The 23,490-nt window shown below is 36.2% G+C and overlaps 3 pseudogenes; all 3 read left to right on the top strand.

Annotated features, from left to right (window-relative positions):
• The first annotated feature begins 3,062 nt into the window (after positions 1-3,062).
• On the top strand, positions 3,063-3,869 carry LOC149224415 (calmodulin-like protein 2 pseudogene; annotated as a pseudogene).
• A 2,442-nt stretch (positions 3,870-6,311) lies between these two features.
• Positions 6,312-6,910, top strand: LOC149224414 (calmodulin-like protein 3 pseudogene; annotated as a pseudogene).
• A 15,819-nt stretch (positions 6,911-22,729) lies between these two features.
• LOC149224413 (calmodulin-like protein 3 pseudogene) lies at positions 22,730-23,260 on the top strand (annotated as a pseudogene).
• The last annotated feature ends 230 nt before the right edge of the window (positions 23,261-23,490 follow it).

Raw genomic sequence — 23,490 nt, 5'->3', positions numbered from 1 at the left:
GTGTAGCATGTGGTGTATGTCTCTAACAAATAAATATGCTCAATGACTAATGCAAAACGATGTGGTTCAAAAACCATTCTAGAGTGGTGTGCAAACTCAAATTCCATGAGGATAGAACCCTTCTATGGTAACATCAATCCATCCACCTTAGCAAAGACAAGAATGAATTATTACTCTTATTAAAAATGTTGGCTAAATTTAATTTGTAACTTTTGAAATGTCTTATAACTCTATTGTTGAATAATGTTTTTTCTTTGAGCTATGCCCTTACATTTATAATTACTACATTATATACCAATATAGATTCATCTTAATTTTGGATCTATCATGTGCCAAGAGAATCAAATCTCTTAAGATAAAACCCTGTTTTAAATTGAAAATACTTGATTTCATCTCGAGGAATTCCTTAGTGGATGATAGATATGGAGTTAGGGTCGATTTATATTGGTTGTAGTTATTTATCAAACAAATTTAAATTGAAAATAATTGATTTCACCTTGAGGGATTCCTTAGTGGATGATAGACATGGAGTTAAGATGGATCTATATTAGTTGTAGTTGCTTGTCAAACAAAAAATGAGTTTGATAACATCTCACTTTAAGTAATTTTCAATAGTCATAGGCATGCTCTACTTCTATGAGGATGGGGTAGGGTGCATTTTTTTCTTTGAGATTATAGACTTTAAAATTATTTTGGATATACTTGATCTTTGTCCATGACTCTCTAGAGATATTGCATCTCCAAACCTCACATCCATATAAATTAATAGAAGTATTAATGGTCTCAAAGATGAGTTTTTTTAATCTCATATTCAAAGATTGTTATTTACAATTTTTGTCAAGCCTATAGTAAGCTTTCCAACCCCAATTTACCATTTTTTTCATTATTATAATTTCACTAATATGACCACTTTTCCTCTAAATTGTAAATAAAAATACTCTATAAACCCGATGGTCCGCCCCTTAATACTCCCTTATTTTAACACACACAAAATGTTATATTTCCCTTATTTATATAGCAATGTTATAATAACCCAACCTAAATGAAACAAACAATCTTGTAACATGGAGTCAAAGGCACTACTATCACTTAGAATGCCATATGTCAAACTGTATGCTAAGTAAAAAAGATTAATAGAAAAGTGTTATTTTTTCATTTTATGAAAAAAAATATATATAAAAAATAAAGACATCCTCTATTGAAAATCACGTATAGAGTGATATAAAGTTTAATTAACATTTATTTCCCTTTTAAATTTAGTGATATAATTCTTATAAAATTGTAATTTTAAAAATATTTATATATTTAAATTCCTTAATTTAAATAAATTTAATAATAATAATTTTTCGGTAATAACCACACATCTAAATAGTAACTAATCAATGTGGTTCATCGTCATGAACTTTAATCGCAATGGGTAGTAATTTTCCAATTTAAGCCTTTGTGATCCATAATTATAATACTAGAATCGTTCAATAATAACCACATTTGAAACCAATTATTACCGAAAAATTGTCAGTGTTATACTTATGGATCACAGAGGCCTAAATTCGGAAATTAAATAAATTTAACAATCAAAATTAGTGATTTAAAAAAACTTCTAAAACACTTAAATTATGGAGAATTCATTATTCTTGTAATATTTAACAATAGAATCAGTGCCCAAAAAAATTCTCTAAACCATTCAAATTACGGAGAAATCATAACTCACACTTATAATCTCTAAGATACTCAAATTATGGAGAAATCATAACTCACACTTATAATTCCATGAAAGACAAATTCAACCGGAAGGAAAAAAACGGAGTCCACTACAGAGGGGGAGGGATTGCCCAGACAACATTAAGTGGCGGGCAAAAAAAATTCAAAATTTTTTGTAGAGAAAGTGTTTGAATCATGTTTTTGATGGTGGAAATAGATTTAGCACCATCAAAAACTCCGAAAACACCTAAAATTTGACGACTTTTACTTGAATTTACAAAAATCCCCGTAAGATTTTTTCAAATATAACCAAAATTGTCAGAGTTTTTCAAATATAATCAAAATTTTCATAGTTTTCAAGACAAAAAAAAAACATAATCGTTAGACTACAGTAATAAAAAATTTCGGCCTGGAGTATGCCGTAAAACTGCTTCTGCTTGGCTAAGAGCCAGTGTTCCTCGGACGTAAGGAAATAGGGTAATAGCCCAAGACCTAGAGGCATCTGGGAAGAGTGAAACCCTGCTCCCTTACAGACCACCAACGGGTTACAGGGTAATAGCCCAAGACCTAGAGGCATCTGGGAAGAGTGAAACCCTGCTCCCTTACAGACCACCAGCGGGTTATTACAAGTGGCGTGGTTTTCCTTGATAACAATGATGAGTCAAACTGACATTCGCGGATAGCCAGAGATGGCTGTCCTCACTGTTGGTTTGACACCTGAGTTTGATAGATTTTGCCAGGTTCAGGAGAAAAATAAAAAAAAAATGAAAAAAAAACTACCACAGTTAGAATAGGGCAATATTTAGATTGCATTATGATAATACTCCCGAGTCCCTACATGTCCGCACGCACGCCTGGTCTTGGATCCACGAAGTGTGCATGCCTACGTGGAGTTGCTGACATTTGGGATCTATCTGTTGTTTCCTTTCTCCTCTTGGGAAACTCCTATTTCCACCTCTATAGCAAAGTTAATGCACCATGACATGCAAGCGGAATAAGAGTTACCTTGCATTTATATTTCCTTCAAAGTTGACTTTGGCATGTTACCAGCAAGGCACCCCTATTCCCCTTGCATGTCAGGCTGCATTAAATTTGCTATAGAAGTGGAAATAAGAGTTTCCCTCCTCTTGGACTCCACCAGCGTCCATCCTCGTGCAGAGCCGCTGACTTCTTTGTTACTTCCATTGCTGTGTTTCCCAGAATCTTCCTTCGTCTCACCGTCTCCATTCCACACGGTTGGGTAGACAGTCAGAGCCCAACATCCGTTACTCTGACGGCGAAACAGTGGGCAAAAGCAGCGGGCGATCCATACAGAATGGTTCCTCATAATTTCATTTCCCCATTTTTCCTAAAGCCGTCAATGGTCACCAGAAACGGAATGAGATTGTTATTGCTCCCAAGGTACCTCGAAAGAGAGCCCAGGAGCCGATATTGCCTATGAAATAATGATCAGTTTTCTCCTATATATTTGGAAACCTGCATTACATTTTGCATTACTTCTAGCAGTACCTGCTCCGAATAATTTTTTGCATTAATGGCGCTTTCTATTGATATCGATGAACTTCGCAGAGTGTATGAAACGATCGATGAAAATTGCGACGGCAGGGTGACTGTAAATGAAATGAATCGCTCCCTGAATCGGATCGGGATCGATATTTCAGAAGAAGAGTTAAAATGTGTGGTTGCACCAATGTCTCAGAGCGGAGACGGCAGCTTAACATTTGATGAATTTGTTGGGCTCTGTCACTTTCTTCTGGACGATACCAGATCAGAAGATGAACTGGGCAATGGGGATGGGTATGAGGATTTGATGGAGGCTTTCAAGGTCTATGATATCAATAACGACGGCTTCATATCCTCCGCCGAGCTTCAGCGGGTGCTCTGTAATCTGGGATTCATGGAAGGGGAAAATCTAGAAAACTGCCAGAAGATGATATGTACATATGATTCGGACTCCAACGGGCTATTGGACTTTCTTGAATTCAAGAACATGATGACCTGTAAGATCCATGTTGATCGTCAGAGATCTTAGGGATTTCGGCTCCATATTGTGAACGAGGGTTAACGCTACCTTGTACTCATATGAATTTGAAAATGTTCCTGCTCATTAATATAAAGTATTTATATCTTAATTACTTACTCATCTTGCATAACATAACAGGGACCATTTATATACCTAGTAACAACCTAATCACTCTCATCACTTTGCTCAAATATAATGGAGAACTAATGTAATGATTAAAAATTTAAATGTATTCTTTCATTTTTATATATTTTTCTCTTAGATTTTGCAACAACTTCATAAAGATGTTTAAAGTGTAATCCATTGCAATACTAGGCAAGCATCTTGTCCCATGATCTAATTTTGTTTTTTTTTTTTCCTTCTTGGTTTTTCTAATTTCAAATTTTACCATCACATATATGCATTCCCGTTTTACCATCACATATATGCATTCCCGTTTAGCTTGGTGTGTGCATGTTTCACTTCTTAGGGTTTCAATTAGTTTAAATCAAATAATTTCTCTATCTCCCTAACTCATGGGATGACTTCTAACTTCTTCTAAGTTTATGCTCACTAAATAGGTAGTGATTTCTATCTTTGGTCTAACTCTCATTTATATCAAACACTTTATAAGTCTCTCGTTTAGAATTTCAAATTTTCCAATTGCTTCATGGACATTTAAAGCGCTAGCCATCATTGCTCACATTATGAATATCTGTTCTACATCTTTTTCTTTGAGTTATTTCTTAAGTATCTATCTTCTTTAACATGGCCTTCAACATCTAGGTAATTTGATTTACAACTCTTCTATATTATTCATCAGCCTATGTTGGTATTTCACCCTTCTTTTGTGTGTTATATTGTTCTTTACCAATACAATTTCTCTTCCCATAAATCTATCTAACAACTTCCTTTTGCTAGAACTATTTTCTTTCCTTAAGAATTCTACCCAACAAACTCTCGTTGTTGAGATTGTTCTTCTCTCTTACATGCATAAATCAAGACCCGCTTCAACACCAAAGTGATGCAACACAGTATGGTCACAAATCTAATTTCTAAAAGCACACAAAAATTGAAATGGAAGGATGCAACATGCAAATAAAGCAAACATACAATGGGCTGCTTAGCAAAACATTAATTAAAAATTTAAAGTATTTACAAACAATGCATAAAGTGCACTTAAAGAAAGTATAAACTTTGAGCCAAATTACCTCTTCAAGATATTAAAACTACCCACGAATTTAAGTCTCAGTTGGGTTTACAAAAGAAAAAGGAAATTATAGAACAAAGTTATTAATGAAATGAGAACTATTACCTCAACTCCAAAAAACGAAGTGTTTATGCTCGAATAATGTTCTTTTAAAGTAAATGTTCAACATTTTTTAGTAAGATTTTAGAAGTCATGGTATTTTATCATTATTTAAAAATGTTGAAAATTTACCTTAAAAAAAGACGTTATTCCAGCAATAGTTTTTGTTTTTAGGGTGTCTTTTGTAAAAAAATTGGTTTTTAATGCTACTTTTATAAAATCTAAAAAACCATCAACACTTCTAGTTCATTTCAATGTTTTTTGAGGTTTTTTTTTGCTAGAGTAAATTTGTTCTATAATTTTATGTTGCATTTTTATGTTGAGGTTTTTTTGTATGCTTTTACAAATTAGATTTGTGATCATACTGTGGTGCATCACTTCAGTGTTGAAGCAGGTCTTGATTTATGCATGCAAAAGAGAAGAACAATCTCAACAAGAGCTTGATAGATAAAATTCTTATAAAACGAAAATAATTCTAGGAAAAAGAAGTTGTTAAGTAAAATTATGAGAAGAGAAATTGTATGAGTAAAGAACAATATAACGCACGAAAAAAATCTAAATACCAACCTAGACTAATGAATAATATAGATGAGTTGCAAATCAAATTACCTGGGGCCATGTTAATTAGGATGGATGCCTAGAAAGTGACTCAAAGAGTAGGATCTACAGCAAATATTCATATTTAGAAGAAAGGCTTACAAAATCTTTGATATAAATTACAGTGACAGTGTGACCGTGGGCGAAAGCAGCGCGCGATCGATCCAGAAGGTTCTCCATAATTTCATTTCTCCAATTTCCCTAACGCGGAAGCGGAATGAGATTGTTATTGCGCACATGTCCGCGCGAACGCCTGGTCGAAGCGTGCATGCCTGCGTGGAGTTGCTGAAATTTGGGATCCATCCGTTTTTGCCTTTACTCTTTTGGGCTCCACCAGCGGCCATCCTCGTGCAGAGTCGCTGACTTCTGCCTGACTTTTCATTGCTGAGTTTCCCAGAATCTTCTTTCTTCTCACTGTCTCCATTCCACACGATTTGGTAGACCGTCAGAACCCTAACATCTGATCGACGGCGCAGGATCCGGCCAGAAGCTTCATCATAATTTCCAGAAGCTTCTTCATAATTTCAGTTCCCCAATTTTCGTAACGCCGTCAATGGTCACTAGAAGCATAATGAGGTTGTTATTGCTCCCAAGTTACCTCGAAGGAGAGCCCAGGAGCCGATATCGCCTATGAAATAATGATCAGTTTTCTCCTATATATTGGGAAATCTGGCATTTCATTTTTCATTACTTCTCGCAGTAGCTGCTGCGGATAATTTACAGCATTAATGGCACTTTCTATTGATATCGACGAAATTCGCAGAGTGTATGAAACGATCGATGAAAATTGCGACGGCAGGGTCACTGTAACTGAGATGTATCGCTCGCTGAGTCGGATTGGGATCGATATTTCAGAAGAAGACTTAAAATGTGTGGTTGCACAAATGTCTCAGAGCGAAGACGGTAGCTTAACATTTGATGAATTTGTTGGGCTCTGTCAGTTTCTTCGGGACGATACGAGATCAGAAGATGAATTGGGCAATGGCGATGGGTGTGAGGATTTGATGGAGGCTTTCAAGGTCTATGATGTCAATAAGGACGGCTTCATATCCTCCACTGAGCTTCAACGGGTGCTCTGTAATCTGGGATTCATGGAGGGGGGAAATCTAGAAAACTGCCAGAATATGATATGTACATATGATTCGGATTCCAATGGGCTCTTGGATTTTCTTGAATTCAAGAACATGATGACATGTAAGATCCCTGTTGATCCTCAGAGATCTTAGAGTCTTCGGCTCCATATTTTGAGCCAGGGTTGACTCCACTCTGTGCTCATCTGAATTTGGAAATTTTCTTCTTATCGATATAAATTATTTATATCATAATTAATTAATAATTTTGAAATGTTCGAGTAGATCTGATATTACTGGTTTTATTTATCTACTTCTATTCAATTCTTGAAAAGAAAAAAATGAAAATAACTGACATCCCAAATATCAGATATAGAAAGATAAGAACGTGGTATCCTTTCTCTATTTTATTCATTTATTGAACGCTATTTTAATTATATATATGATCTTTATGATATAAAATTACATAATGAGGTAGTGCTATTAGACTGCCATGACTAAGGTGGTTGTCAGACTATATTCAAAGATGCACCCTTATAAGTTATGGAAGACTTGAAAATAAGACACATTCAGTATCATTTCGCTACACCATATCACAAACCTAACTGCCAATTCAGAGAATAAATAAATAATATGTTTTAGTTTTTATTAATTTTAAATGATAATAATAAAAAATTAAAATTGATTTTTTTTAATATTCTTTTTAATGAAAAAACCAGATAAACAGATTTAATTTGTTCTCTGCATACCGATGATGGCAGCCAAACCAATCTCGGCTAGCTCTCCATTACCTACAACCCATCTCAGATGAGTTTACTCATGAACCAGGGGATTACTTTCATCAAACTCCTTTAAGACATAGATGCCTCCTTTTCAACAGGTGCACTTGCTCGAATCCAGGATATCAGAGAATATTGCTTCATGTATTTTCTCTTTACATGCCAAATACCCTCCACGCTGACTGCCCTCCACATATTTTTTATCAACAGAGCCCAATTGAATATGTCGAAGTCAATAATTCCCCACCCGCCTGCTGACACCTATCTGGAAAGAACTTCAAATTTTTATGAGATTTTCTTATCCCCTGTACCCTCCTAAAGGAAGTTAGCCATGATAGGTTTGATCTAGCAAATGGCAGTCGCTGGTAGGCATATAATCTGCATCCAATATATCGAATTGCCTTAAGCACCAATCTACCACCCAAAGATAGCCATCTGTTACACCAGGTTGCCATTTTTTATCAAATTTCAGCGCCAGCCATTTCCAGTCACTTAAGTCGCTGCCATCCTATTTTCACATTTCATCTCCAGCCATTTCCAGTCACTTAAGGCGTATCTGTTTGGTTGGATGAAAAAACCCAGATATCAAAAACCATCACTCAAAGATAGGGATAAAACCCCAAAAAGGTTCGCTATGTCCATTACCAATGTCGACTCTGATCCAATGTATATACTGCAAACTTCCCAGAATTCATGACTACGCCAGAAGCTTCCCAAATTCACCCATAATGTGAAAAATAGTTTGCCATTCTAAATATGTAATGTACCGAGTAACAACCTCATCACCTCACCACTTTGCTCAAATTAATGGAGAACTAATGTAATAATTAAATATATTATTTCATTCTTATATATTTTTCTCTTGATTTTGCAACTTCAGAAAGATGTTTAAAGTGTAATTCATTGTAATGAATTTACCCTTTAGCTTGGCAAGCATCCTCTCCCATGATCTAATTTTGTTTTTTTCTTGATTTGTTTATCCAATTTCAAATTTTACCATCGCATATATGTATTCCCTTTTAGATTGGTGTGTGCATACTTCACTCTTTTGGGGTTTCTAATTAGTTTAAATTTAATAATTTCTCCATCTTCCTAACTCACCTAATGACTATTTCTAGGTTTATGCTCCTTAAATATGATTGCTATCTTTGATCTAACTCTCATTATATTAAAGACTTTATAACTCTCTCCCCTAGAGCTTCAATTTTTTCAACTGCGTGTGGACATTCAAGGCGCTAGCCATGATCACTCACATTATGAATATTTGTTGTAGATCCTCTTCTTTGAGTTACTTTCTAGGCATCCATCCTCATCAACATGGCCCTCAACATCTTGGTAATCTGATTTGCAATTCCTTTATATTATTCTTGAGCCTGTGATGGTATTTCTACCCTTCTTTTGTCTACTATTTTTTTTCTTTACTAGTACAATTTCTCTTCTCATAACTCTACCTAACAATTTCCTTTTGTTAGAACTATTTTCTTTCCATAAGAATTCTACCCAACAAGCTTTCGTTGTTGAGATTATTCTTCTCTCTTGCATGCATAAATCAAGACCCACTTCAATAGGTCCAAAGTGATGCAACACACCATCATCACAAATCTAATTTCTAAAAGCACACAAAAATTGAAATGGAAGGACACAACATGCAAATAAAGCAAACAAACAATGGGTGGCTTAACAAAGCAATAATTAAAAATTCAAAGCATTTAAAAACAATGCACAAAGTGCACTTAAGAAAATATAATCTTTGGGCCAAATTATCTCTTCGAGAATTTAAAATTACACACCAATCTAAGTCTTAGTGGGGTTTACAAAAGATGTCTCAATTGGGTTTACAAAAGAAAAAGGAAATTATAGCACCTATCACTCAATGTTTGGTTTTCTTCTCAAGCTCTCTAGTTTCTTCTTCCTTTCTTTCCCAAAATCAAAATGTGATTCTCAACAATTCCTTTATGATTCCCTCTGATAAATGCCTTTCACCATTAATATTCTAAACTATCAACCAACCAAAATTTAAGATTTAATTAAATAATCATGTGATTGATTAATATTTTCTTCCTTAAATCTCTTTATCGCTCACCCATCTCACTAATCATTTAATTCATGTGTTACCTATATTATTATATATTATTTTATAAAGGCTTGATGGCAAGGCCTCACCTTCAAACTCCTTCCATTCCCACATCTCCACAATGGTATACTCCAACAACCCATGTCATCAAATTAATGCAAAGAAAGATCAATGATACATGAACTCCCAAAGTTTTAAACCTTAGTTAAAACTTGGGAATGCATTAGTTGTTGATATAAAAAAGGAATGAATAGCCACACATCCTCCCCTTCATCTATCTTTGATACATGAGTATGACAAATGGAAAATGTTTGTATATCAATTCACATCATTAGTGGCTACTAATACTTTAAATTCTCCCCTACTAATAGATTGTATTTGCAACTTCTTAAAAGAATTTTACTTAGTGGACATCTTAGCATTGCAATCCTTTTTGGTGCACTTCTTATTGTAACGGTGGTTATGACCCCCTCCTTCCATGTACACTCTTTTAATTCAATGAATTTTAAATATTCTTTGTGCATTGTAGTTACTCTAATGTAACCAAGACTTCCATGCTTTGGTTTCCTTTAATTTCAATATGGATTTTATTCCTTAATCCACTTCCCCAATCCACGAACCAATGGAACCCCTTTTTTTAATAAAGTGAAACCCATATTTTTGGTATGCAATTCAAGTTGTCTAATCAAATCACTAGCTTATGAAGGAATAATAAGATGTAACCCTTAAATTGTGCTTACCAAGGTCTCCTTCGCCATTGTTCGGGCATTTTGTGTTGGAGGCCTCTTAGATTGGTAATAGTATCATTACCCATGACGAACGAATTCTTAGGAATTCCTGGTCTCGATATAAAAGGCATTTTCGATCTTCTTTGAGGAATATGCCTGAGGTGCAATGAATTTAATTGATCCATGTACCATTTGATGAACCTTAAGTCAAAGATTCTTACAAGATCTATCAGTACTTATAATACTTCGGGAGCCAATGAAACTATTTTCGTGAAATTCAATTGTCTCAATTCCTGAGCAACCGGACCAAAAACTAGAGTTCCTTTTGGATTTCCTTCCTGATCAATGACAACGACTACATTGTCATCAGATCGTATCATCATTCCATTGTCACGTTCAAATTCTTTACAGGTGCGTATAACTACGGCTCTAACTACTTCCGATTTTTCCAGGGGCATGTTAGGTACTGCTTCTTTAATTATAGCAATGATAACATCACCTATATGAGCGCATTTACGATTACTTGCTCCTAGAACTCGAATACACATTATTTTTCGGGCTCCACTGTTATCCGCTATATTCAAATAAGTTTGAGACTGAATCATTTTTCCTCCAAAATATTTTTTACCTCGGCAGATAACATGAAAAAAAAGGAAGAGTTCTTACGAACTAGTAATCTTCTTCCACCAAAAATAACTCTTTGATTCTGTATGGATGGGTTGGGTTAAGTAGTAACAAATTGAGTACGTATAGGCATTTTGTATGCAGCTATTCTAGCAGCTGCTTTAGCGACGGTTTCGGATACTCCGCCCATTTCATAAAGTATTTGACCTGGTTTGATGACAGATACCCAGATTCGGGAGATCCTTTCCCGGAACCCATACGTGTTTCTGCAGGTCTCATTGTAATAGGTTTGTTGGGAAATATACGTACCCATATTTTTCCGCCACGATGGGCATAACGATTAATCGTTCTTCATCCGGCTTCTATCTGCCCAGATGTGATCCAAGTGGGTTCAAGTGCTTGAAGAGCGAATCTACCGAAACAAATGAGATTGCCGCAGTAAGATACTCCTTTCATTCTTCCCCTATGTTGTTTACGAAATTTTGTTCTTTTTGGGTTATAGTATTGTAACCATCGAAGTAAAGCAAAGCAAGCAGGAACCTAAAGGATCAAATGGAACGAGATAAAGACAAGTAAATCCCTAATTGAAGGTCTTTCAAGAAGAAAAGGATTGTTCGAAAGGGAGGAGACTGCTCAATAATTCCATATCTATGTTGTAGAATCATAACATAAAGGAATACTCAATTTCTCTTGGAACTTGAGCAGAGAGTAGCGATCTCTCTTCAGAGCGAAAAAGAGTTTTTTGCATCTATTTTTTTAGTTACTTGAGCCGGATGAGAGGAAACTTTCACGTCCGATCCTTAAGGGGGGGGGGGGGGGGGGGGGGGGAAATCTTAGAATAACCTATCCAAATCTTTTTCTTGCTAGGCCCATAGCTAACAAACCAACTTTATTGAGATCACAGGGTACATTCGATTATGAGATTCAATCCTGGAGAGAGATTATTCCTCATTACCTCTCTGCTCGTCCTTATTACCTCTTTCCTCAGGGTTCTGGAACATTTAAAGAGAGAGAAATAGCTACTGGGGGAGATGCTATCGGGAAACAAATAATGGGTCTGGATCTGCAAATGATTATAGATCGTTCACATATGGAATGGAAGAACTTGGTGGAATTGAAATGGAATAGATTGGAAGAGAACCAAGAATCTACTGTGGATAGATGGGAGGATGAAAAAATTAGAAGAAGAAAGGATTTTCTAGTTGGACGCATGAAATTGGCTAAACATTTTCTTCGAACAAATATAGAACCAAAATGGATGGTCTTATGCCTATTACCAGTTCTTCCTCCCGAACCGAGGCCAATCGTTCAATTAGGTGAAGGTGGACTTATTACCTCGTCAGATCTAAATGAACTTTATCGAAGAGTTATCAATCGGAATAATACTCTTACAAATTTATTAGCAAGAAGTGGATCTGAGTCATTTGTTATTTATCAAACAAAATTGATCCAGGAAGCCGTAGATGCACTTCTCGATAATGGTATCTGCGGAAAACCAATGAGAGACAGTCATAATAGGCCTTATAAATCGTTCTCATATGTGATCGAAGGCAAAGAGGGAAGATTTCGTGAAAATTTACTAGGCAAACGAGTTGATTATTCAGGTCGTTCCGTTATTGTGGTGGGTCCCTTTCTATCATTGTACCAATGTGGATTACCCTCAGAAATAGCAATAGAGCTTTTGGCAAGGAGAAGATGCGGGTTCGATCCCCGCTACCCGCCCTTCACATGGAATATGAAAAAGAATAGTTCATGTATTGATCGTTTCTTTTCCTCACTTATAATACAATTATAAATTGATAAGTGAGAGAGCAATCCTTTCCGAACCAAAATACTTTGTATGTTCTAGTCTGGTGGAGACAGGATTTGAACCCGTGACCTCAAGGTTATGAGCCTTGCGAGCTACCAGACTACTCGACTTCGCACCATTGATTTATATCATAATCAGAATGGGTACACAAAACAATAATGGGATATAGTACCCCTATCCCTATATAGGGATAGGGGTACTATATCCCATTATCACAAGAAACTTCAATTACTTTTTTTCTTTTCCTACCAACTCGATTTTTTTTATCCCGGGCAATAAACATGCGTGGGCCATCTCACGGAGTATGTGTCCGGACAATCCAAAGTCTCGATAGTTGGCTCTAGGCCTTCCAGTCGAAGAACAACGTAGATGGAGACGTGTAGGTGCACTATTACATGGTGAAGATTGCAATTTTCTATGAATTTCCCATTTGTCATCCAATGATGAAACTTTGCTTTTTTCCTCCAAAGATTGAGATAAGGTTCAATTTATGAAATTAGCCCATTGGATGTATGCTGGTCCTGCTCATATTGGAACTCTACGAGTAGCTAGTTCATTCAAAAATGTCCATGCCATTATGCATGCTCCTCTAGGAGATGATTATTTTAATGTAATGCATTCTATGTTAGAACGAGAAAGAAATTTTACTCTCTCATCATATAGCAGCAGGTATTTTGGGTATATTAGCAAGTCTATTCCATCTCAGTGTTCATCCTCCCCAACGTTTATACGTAGGATTACGCATGGGGAATATTGAAACGGTCCTATCCAGCAGTATTGTTGCTGTGTTTTTTGCAGCTTTCATTATTGTTGGGACCATGTGGTATGGCTCCGCAACTACTCCGGTTGAATTATTCGGTCCCACTCGTTACTAGTGGGATCAGGGATACTTCCAACAAGAAATAGATCGACGGGTTCGTGCCGGTCTGGCCGAAAATTTAAGCCTATCAGAAGCGTGGTCCAAAATTCCCGAGAAACTCGCTTTTTATGATTACATTGGTAATAATCCAGCTAAGGGGGGGTTATTCAAAGCAGGTGCAATGGAAAATGGAGATGGAATAGCTGTTGGTTGGTTAGGACACCCTATCTTCAAAGATAAGGAGGGAAATGAGCTTTCTGTACGTCGTATGCCTACCTTTTTCGAAACATTTCCAGTAGTTCTGGTGGACAAAGAAGGAATTGTGAAAGCCGATGTTCCTTTTAGGAGGGCAGAATCAAAGTATAGTGTTGAACAAGTAGGTGTAACTGTTGAGTTTTTTGGGTTAGTATCTGTAACGTTTGTTCATTTTCCGAAGTAGTCCCAAAAAAGGTTCCATCACAGTCGCAAATATAGAATCTTCTTGTTGTTCATAAGGAACGAATCGTTCTTCATAACACGTACATTGCTTATTTACTATATTTCTACATTTATTTGGGTTTATCCTAGACCATATCTGTGGGGATAAATTGTACCGGTCAAAACATCTCAACCATTGTTTCCAGTCATTCTCTTTCAGATCTTGTGGTTTTTCGTGATCCAATATTCTTTGTATATCTAATGCCCTTATCTGCCATATCTTGTGAAATATATATGCTTGGGACATTGAGAACATGTTTTGATCAGGACGAATTTCAAAATCTTGTATTTTTTCGTTGATTGAATAGTAGTTGGTAATTTTACCTCTAATGATTCTTGAAATATCTTTATTGATAATGAATATTCGTCCGTAAATTGTTGTTATATTCCTCGTGGATCGAATCCAAGCGGATTGAATCCAAAATTTGATATTTGACGCAATGAAATTAATAAAACTTGTTAAGAGATCTCGGTCCATTCTTTTGATAAAAAAATTCATTGAATAGAACCTTTTTCAGATTAATTGTACACTTTTATTTCGAAATAAACCAGGTATTCGTCGAATCTGAACCAATCGTTTTTTTAATGTTGATCCCAATATGTTAAAACTTCCCTTCGATCCGGTATGAATCTATGAATCCACCAGAGACATTCCAGTTATAGGAGAGCTATTTATGATCGCGATAGATTCAATCCGCTCTTTCATTGTGGTCATCCAATCATCTTGATATTTCACATTAATTGTTTAGGTTTCATATCCAAATTGATCATTAACTTTGGATGAATCATTTGCACTACCCATAGGGGTAGTCTCACTTAGTAATTTATTTTGTATCCGGTCATTAAGTTCACTCTTGTCTATATATCCAACTCGTGGAACGCGTCTTATTCCTGTAGATCCCATCAATCGTCTCTTCACTTTTTTGAAGATGGGTTTTAAAAATTTGGAAAAAATTCCTAGCTTTGAGTTTGGATCACCGAAAGGTATGTCAGTTTCTAATCCAAAGGTCGTTAAATAACTCCAACGCAATATTTTTGCAGATTGGGGTTTGGATCTATGCCAAGGCTTCAAACGAAAAGGAAATAGAAGCTTTATCTGCATACCTTGTGTTTCCCATTTGTCTGGGAATGTTGTTTTAGACAATTCGGTACCATCAGAAGCACATATGACATGCATTTCTCTCCTCATTTCTTCCCAATCTTTGTAAAATTCGGGGACTTGAAATAATAAAATACGACCCATATTTTTGGCTATAATAAGTGATGGTAATATAATACTTTTTCTAATATTTGATTGAGCCATTAATAATAAACCTCTGAAATAGTGCAATTCTGGCCACGTTAAACATAAGGACTCAGCAATTGTCTGCTGGGATAATGGATCTTCGACTCTCTGGATTTTTTCCCTAACTTCTTCCCCGATTTGTTCCTTATCCACTCTACCAGAATCGGATGTGTCATAATAATCTTTAGGATAAGCAGGTATTTCTTTTCTTTTCAAAAAGAAAAGGGTATGTACATTCGGTTGTATCCTCTTCCATATCATAATTTTCCGGCAGCAACCATGGCCCATTATGTGCTTTGATCATAATAGGGTTTATCAACCGATACGATATATTGGAAATAGCCCATTTACTCGCCTAGGTCCTGTGAGGACCGAAGTCTCTCAATAATTTTTTGGTGCATAATCAAGTGATGGAAAATAAATAATCTCTTTTACGTTTTTACCTAGTGTATTGGTCCTTGGGGAAAAGCTCGTCGGTGGATATAGAGATTTTTTATATACTTCTTGCTCATCTGAGGATCCTTATTATAGATGGAATCATACCGTGAAAAGAAAAAGAGATTCTTTAGGGAATGAATTTTCGGATCGAGTGAAAGCTCTAAGCCATGGATCTCCCGCTGAAAATGTTATAGAAAGGAGAGTGAAATTCTCCAATTCTAAGGGGGATTCTTTTACTGAAATGTATGATCCATTCCTTAATGGGGCATTCCGTGGAACAATAAACCAATTTGAGTCCCCCCAAATGCTGAACGATTCGATCATTTCGAATCTTTCGGATTTCATAGAGATATTTATGAGAGACCCTAAAGAGGGATTCCCGAATGATCCACTTGGGTATGGGTACCATATCTCTTATCTTTGGCAGGAATTGGAACACGAAAGCTTTCCACTACCCTGGGAGCCCTTACCTACATATACTGTTCGTTCGCTTGTCCCGGTCACTATATCCTCTAATCCCGGAACTCCTCAACCCAAATATGCTTTAAATAGATTTAGATTGAAAATTTTCTCTTATCTGATCCAGATCCCAGAAATCAATCCACCATATTGGTTGGGATTAGCCTTGAGATCATCCATTATATATGTCCCACTGCAAGTAGCTAGATGTTATGGACCGATCTACACAAACTTTTTAGTTTATGTTTACACCCGATTTGACCGTCTTATAAAACCTTCGCCCGCAGGTATCATAAGAATGGATTTGATTCTTTGTCTGTTTAAGAAGGAATATCTTTTCGTTTACGAGAATTTGTGTTTCCTTTTCGAGTGTTTGGCGCAATATGAGTGGACAATACTACGAATGTCTCGCGTGGGTATACCTCGTGATAAGTGTTATTCAATGGAAAAGAAAGATTTTATTGCCCTTTACAAGGAAATACTATTAAATAAACCTCTCCAAATTAGAGAAATTCGGAAACATGTGCCTTGATGGTCATCTGGTTTGATGATAAGTGAATATGATGATGTAGACCGAGTTCTATTATCATCGAATAGGATTCTTTCAAGAAAGGTCAAAGATACAATGACCTTTGATATTGGGCAAAGACGAATAGGAGTAGTTCAAAACCATTATTCTGCCGAGGCAGATTATCGTCGGAACTTAATCCAAGGATCCATACGTGCTAAAAGACGGAAAATTATGATATGGAAGAGGATACAACCGAATGTACATTCTCTTTTCTTTTTTAAAAGAAAAGAAATACCCGCTTATCCTAAATATTATTATGACACGTCTGATTCTGGTAGAGTGGATAAGGAACAAATCGGGGAAGAAGTTAGGGAAAAAATCCAGAGAGTTGAAGATCCATTATCCCAGCAGACAATTGTTGAGTCCTTATGTTAACGTGGCCAGAATTGCACTATTTCAGAGGTTTCTCCTACTATAGGGATGACCCTAATCTGGAATATGAACCATAGAAAAAGACACCCAGTAGACCAATCACGATAATACCAGTTACAGTACCTATCAACCAAAGGGATCCTTCCAGTGGTATCGGCCATTTCTCTTACTCCCTTTCACATTTTCTTAAGTGGTCATACTCGAGACATAAATAGTCATAGCATAGATAATTATGCGTATTGGACCTCTTCGAATGGAGTGAGAATATTATCATTGTTCCTAATTGAAAAAATAATTGGAGAATGGAACAGCAAGTACAAAAATTAGTAGCAACCCCCAGTAGAGACTGGTACGATTCAATTCAACATTTTGGTCGTTCGGGTTCGGTCGTGTCATATCTACATACTTCCTCTTCCTTTAGTATAGAGTTTATCGTTGGATGAACTGCATTGCCGATATTGATCCCAAGAAAAAAAACTGTAGGGATAGCTAGCCCGTGAACGGCCAACCATCTAACTGTAAAAATTGGATAAGTTCTATCTATAGTCATTAGTGCCTCCTAAAAAGATCTAGTAAATTCATCGAGTTGCTCTAATGGATCGAAACGGCCAGTTACTAATGGAACCTCTTATCGACTTTCTGTGAAATACTCATTTGGTCGGGGGCTCCCAAACACATCATAAGCCAAACCCGTGCTTACAAATAACCAACCTGCAATGAATAGAGAAGGTATGGTAATGCTATGGATAAGCCAGTATCTAATACTAGTAATAATGTCAGCAAAGGAGCGTTCTCCCGTTGAAAAGGTTATTACCCAGAGAACCTTTTGGGGATTTGATAAAATCATCGGGGTCTAATTGAAATCTGAGGTTTGGATTGATTCATCTATTGAGATCTCGACAAGATAATTCCTATAAATCGTCTATATTAGTTCTTTTCTAGGGAACTGATCACACGAATAGGGTAAAAGATCGTTCAAAGGGCCTATAGTGATTTATCATAGGGATGAGCCGACTTGAAATTTTGGCACTTTTTGAAATTTTGGCACTATAGAGTCTTCTAATAGAAATGCTGGATTGTTTCGAATGATCTTCATTTCTCTAGCCGATCAGGCAACGAACCCTCAAGTATCTCTTTTCCCAAATTTATTTATTCGTGTCCAAAAGCATTTGCGTGTTCTTGTTCAAGCCGTATGAAGGGAAATTCTCATGTACGGTTTTCAGAGGGGGAATTTCAGTTTACCTATCTCAATAAAGTATACGATCGGTTCGAAGAGCGTCTCGAGATTCAGGCGATTGCGGATGATATCACCAGTAAATATGTTCCTCCTCATGTCAATATATTTTATTGTCTAGGGGGGATCACACTTACTTGTTTTTTAGTACAAGTAGCTACTGGTTTTGCTATGACTTTTTACTATCATCCGACTGTTACAGAAGCTTTTGCCTCTGTTCAATACCTAATGACCGAAGTTCACTTTGGTTGGTTAATCCGATCAATTCATCGATGGTTGGCAAGTATGATGGTTCTAATGATGATCTTGCACGTATTCCGTGTTTATCTCTCAGGTGGATTCAAAAAACCCCGTGAATTAACTTGGGTCACAGGTGTAATTTTGGCTGTGTTGACCGTATCTTTTGGTTTAACTGGTTATTCTTTGCCCTGGGATCAAATTGGTTATTGGGCAGTGAAAATTGTGACTGGTGTGCCTGAGGCTATTCCTATAATAGGATCTCCTCTGGTAGAATTATTACGCGGAAGTGTTAGTGTGGGTCAATCTACCTTGACTCGTTTTTATAGTTTACACACTTTCATATTACCCCTTCTTACTGTTGTATTTATGCCAATGCACTTTCTAATGATCCGTAAGCAGGGTATTCCAGGTCCTTTATAGAGAGGAAAGATAGATTGAAAATAACTATTCATAACTTATTGTTCCGAATAACGACAGTAATATATCATCGCCAGGAATATTTCTTATTCAAAAATGGAAATATCCATAGAAAATATGGTCCTCGGATTTCTCCTTTCGATTTTGGAGTATTATTCATCCAATACAAACAAATAATTGGAGTAGATTCTCAGACGGAGAAGATGGATTATGGGAGTGTGTGACTTGAACTATTGATTAGGCCATGCAGATACTTTCTCCGATCTACCACATAAATATTTCTGATAAAATGTGCCTCTGTCCCAATTTCCTTATTAGAAATAGGAAGTTTAGCACCTGGGTGGAAAGGCATTGGTCAGTTTGTTCCGTTCCAAGAGATTTCTTTCTATGATCGAATCCGAATCAGGAAGGGCTTCGTGAGATCCGGACAATGGGAAAATATTTTCATATATTCAGTAATTGGACTATATGACTTTACTTCTCCTTTTCATAGTGTGAAAATGCATCCATTTCCCTTGCATCCATTTCTATGGGAAAACTATTGGAAAGAAGGGATCTAAGGAAGGAGAGAGGCCGGATCAATAATAAGTCAATACCTTGTATGCTAAAAAACTTTTGAGGTCTATTCATGGTGATAAACACAAATTACAAGGACTAAGATGGTCCAAAAGGCATATCGATCATGATCGAATTTGTGAGCTTACTTGGGTCATGAGCATTTAACTGGAATAATAAAATGACCAATGATGGATGATCATAGACATTATTAGTTCCTATTTTTCCAATCCGTCTTCCATCACGGGAAAAATAAGTGATATATACTTCCTCCAGTTATTGTTCGAGCCGGATGATAAAAATTGGCATGTCCGGTTCTTTCGAGGGATAGATCCATAAAGATCTACTTATCCCAATAACAAAGAAACCTGACCTAAATGATCCTGTATTAAGGGCTAAATTAGCTAAAGGTATGGGACATAATTATTATGGAGAGCCCGCTTGGCCCAATGATCTTTCATATATTTTTCTAGTAGTAATTTTAGGTACTATTGCATGTACAATAGGTTTAGCGGTTCTAGAACCATCAATGATTGGTGAACCAGCAATCCATTTGCAACTCCTTTGGAGATATTGCCCGAATGGTATTTTTTCCCTGTATTCCGAATACTTCGTACAGTACCTAACAAATTATTAGGTGTCCTTTTAATGGGCTTAGTATCTGCGGGATCATTGACGGTGCCTTTTCTAGAGAATGTGAATCAATTTCAGAATCCATTTTGTCGTCCAGTAGCTACAACAGTATCCTTGATCGGTACTGCAGTAGCCCTTTGGTTAGGTATTGGGGCAGCGTTGCCTATTGATGAATCTTTAACTTTAGGTATTTTCCAATCCAATTTGATCCAACTGTCGAATATAAAAATATTTCAATTTTTTTATTCATATATCTAGGGAGTAGTTGCCTTAAGACAAATTATATCTCCCTAGATATACCCATCTTGTCAGATATTTCTTTCGAATATTCCACGAAAGAGAGATATGTCAAAGATTCTCATGACTCTCCAAAAGAACTTGGGTAAAGGAAATGAAGAGATGAAATGAAACCAACCATTTTATGAACCCGAAACTAATTCATGGGTGGATCAATTGCAAAAAAAAATTCTAGAACTTCCAATACCTGTTTGACAGATTCCTTCCCGAAGTGTTCAATTCTCATTAAATCTTCTCGACTGTAATTTAAGAAGTCCAATAATGTATGTATATTGGCTCTTCTGAGGGAGTTATAGGTTTTGGGGGGTAACTCTAATTGGTCAATGAAAATAAGTTGAAATGCTATTTTTTCTTTCGTTTCCCCCGTATCAATCAATACGTGCGAAAGGGGGAAGGGAAGCATATTAGACCCTTTTTTATTGTTCATTCCATTGATGTTCTGTTCCTCTCCATGCAGGAAGGGAATAAATAAGTCGATCAAATTTCGAGAAGCTTCGTAAAGTGCCTCCCTAGGAGTTAACCCCCCATTCGTCCATACTTCTAGGAAAAGGACTTCTCGTATTTCATTTCCGCTCCCATAGGAATGAATACTATAATTCGCATCGCGAACATGCATAAAAACAACATCTATAGGAAAAATTCCGTCCTGATAATTATTTGGACTATGTATAATATATCCACGATTTTTTTCAATTTCTAACCTGATATCAGAAGTAATTGATTTAGTAAGTCTAGCTATATGTTATGTAGTATCAATTATTTTCACAGAAGGTGGTAATATGATATCTTGAGCAGTTACGTTTTTGGGTCCAACAATATAAATAGAAGCTTCTCGGATTCCGTACGAGTCACTTCTAAATAAAATTTCTTTTAGATTCATCAAAATGTCATGTACTGATTTTTCAATACCTATTATCGCTGATTTTTTCCCTAAAAAAAGTATCCAAAGTTTTTTTCGTAGATATGATTCAAAATCCACGATCAATTCGGTTTTGGTCATGAATTGGTGGAAACCATTGTCTCTTAGACATAGACATATCGAGCATTTCAAACGCATTCAAGCGATTGGTATCCAATTGGAACGTATGCAGCCATATTTTCCTATATATTCATATAACCGTTGGTTGACTGAAAATTCGAGAGAAAGGGTTGACCGCTTCCAATCGTTAATTCATCGCCAAAGATGGCTCGGAACCAATAGGTTATTATCTAATGAATCTTTTCTTTATAATACTCTATTCGAGAGTTATCAATATTTATCAAATCTGTTCCTATCTAACAGAATGTTATTGGATCAAATTACAAAGACATTGTTGGAGAATAAATGGCTTTTTCCCAATGAAATTGAACACTCAATTCATACAACAGATTAAAATTTGATATCAGCTGGGAGAATATGGAATGAAGTAAAAGAAAATTGACCGGGTAGTAGGGTCGTGGGAATCAATGAGAGGTTCTACATATGCTCCAATTTAAGATCCTACAAAGACTTGATAGATCTTTAATTTGAGGTTCCTCACTCCGAGATCTCGACTATGTAAGAGTAAGCATAGTCTAATAATATCTCATTAAGTTAACTAGACTATGCTTACTCCTTATTTCCTCGATTTCGGTTCTAGCATTATTTTTTTTCCACACTATTTGAAGAGAGGAAAGGATAGAGTCACAGGATCCGACATGGATATAGTTGGTGAGGTTCGGTCGTAACTCCCATATATTGCAAGATCTTGATAGAGGTGGTATCTGGTCAATCTATGTATCTTCTCAATCTGTGTCCTTAATGAAATATACCTCATAATACGAGGCTCTCTCTTTTGTCAATCCTTATAATTTTTCTTGGAGATTCTCTAATTTTATTCATATATTTCCATTTCTTGCATCAATTTTCCCATGGCTTGGATACACTTTTCCTCTTCCTATATTAAACCTTCAAAAATCGGGTTACCAAATAAAACTCGGGTAGTGGAATAATTTCCAGGAGGTTCTTCATAATTTCATTTCCCCAGTTTTCCTAATGCCGTCAATGGTCACTAGAAGCATAATGAGATTGTTATTGCTCCCAAGTTACCTCGAAAGAGAGCCCAAGAGCCGATATCGCCTATGAAATAATGATCAGTTTTCTCCTATATATTGGGAATTCTGGCATTGCAATTTTCATTACTTCTCGCAATACCTCCTCCGGATAATTTACAGCATTAATGGCACTTTCTATTGATATCGACGAAATTCACAGACTGTATGAAACGATCGATGAAAATTGCGACGACAGGCTGACTGTAACTAAGATGTATCGCTCCCTGAGTCGGATCGGAATCGATATTTCAGAAGAAGACTTAAAATGTGTGGTTGCACAAATGTCTCAGAGCGAAGAGGGTAGCTTAACATTTGATGAATTTGTTGGGCTTTGTCAGTTTCTTCTCGACGATATGAGATCAGAAGATGAATTGGGCAGTGGCGATGGGTGTAAGGATTTGACGGAGGCTTTCAAGGTCTATGATATCAATAAGGACGGCTTCATATCCTCCACTGAGCTTCAACGGGTGCTCTGTAATCTGGGATTCATGGAGGGGGAAAATTTAGAAAACTGCCAGAAGATGATATGTACATATGATTCGGATTCCAACGGGCTCTTGGATTTTCTTGAATTCAAGAACATGATGACATGTAAGATCCCTATTGATCCTCAGAGGTCTTAAATTCTTCGACTCCATATTTTGAACCAGGGTTGACTCCACGCTGTGCTCATCTGAGTTAGGAAATGTTTCTTTTAATTGATATAAAGTATTTATATCCAAATTAATAATTTTTATTCTGAAATGTTCAAGTAATACCTTTATGTCATAATAAATAATTTTGAAATGTTCAAGTAGACATCATATTACTGATTTTATTTATTTACTTTTATTTAATTTTTTATTAAAGAAAAATAAAAATAAACTGATATTATTTTTCAATTTTA

Source organism: Pinus tabuliformis, chromosome Q, assembly GCF_031772625.1.
Source record: "Pinus tabuliformis cultivar Carrire ecotype Pingquan chromosome Q, CPIR1, whole genome shotgun sequence".
In the NCBI taxonomy this organism is placed as follows: Eukaryota; Viridiplantae; Streptophyta; class Pinopsida; order Pinales; family Pinaceae; genus Pinus; species Pinus tabuliformis.
Note: the sequence above shows the minus strand (reverse complement) of the source record. Positions and strands in the feature narration are given on the sequence as shown.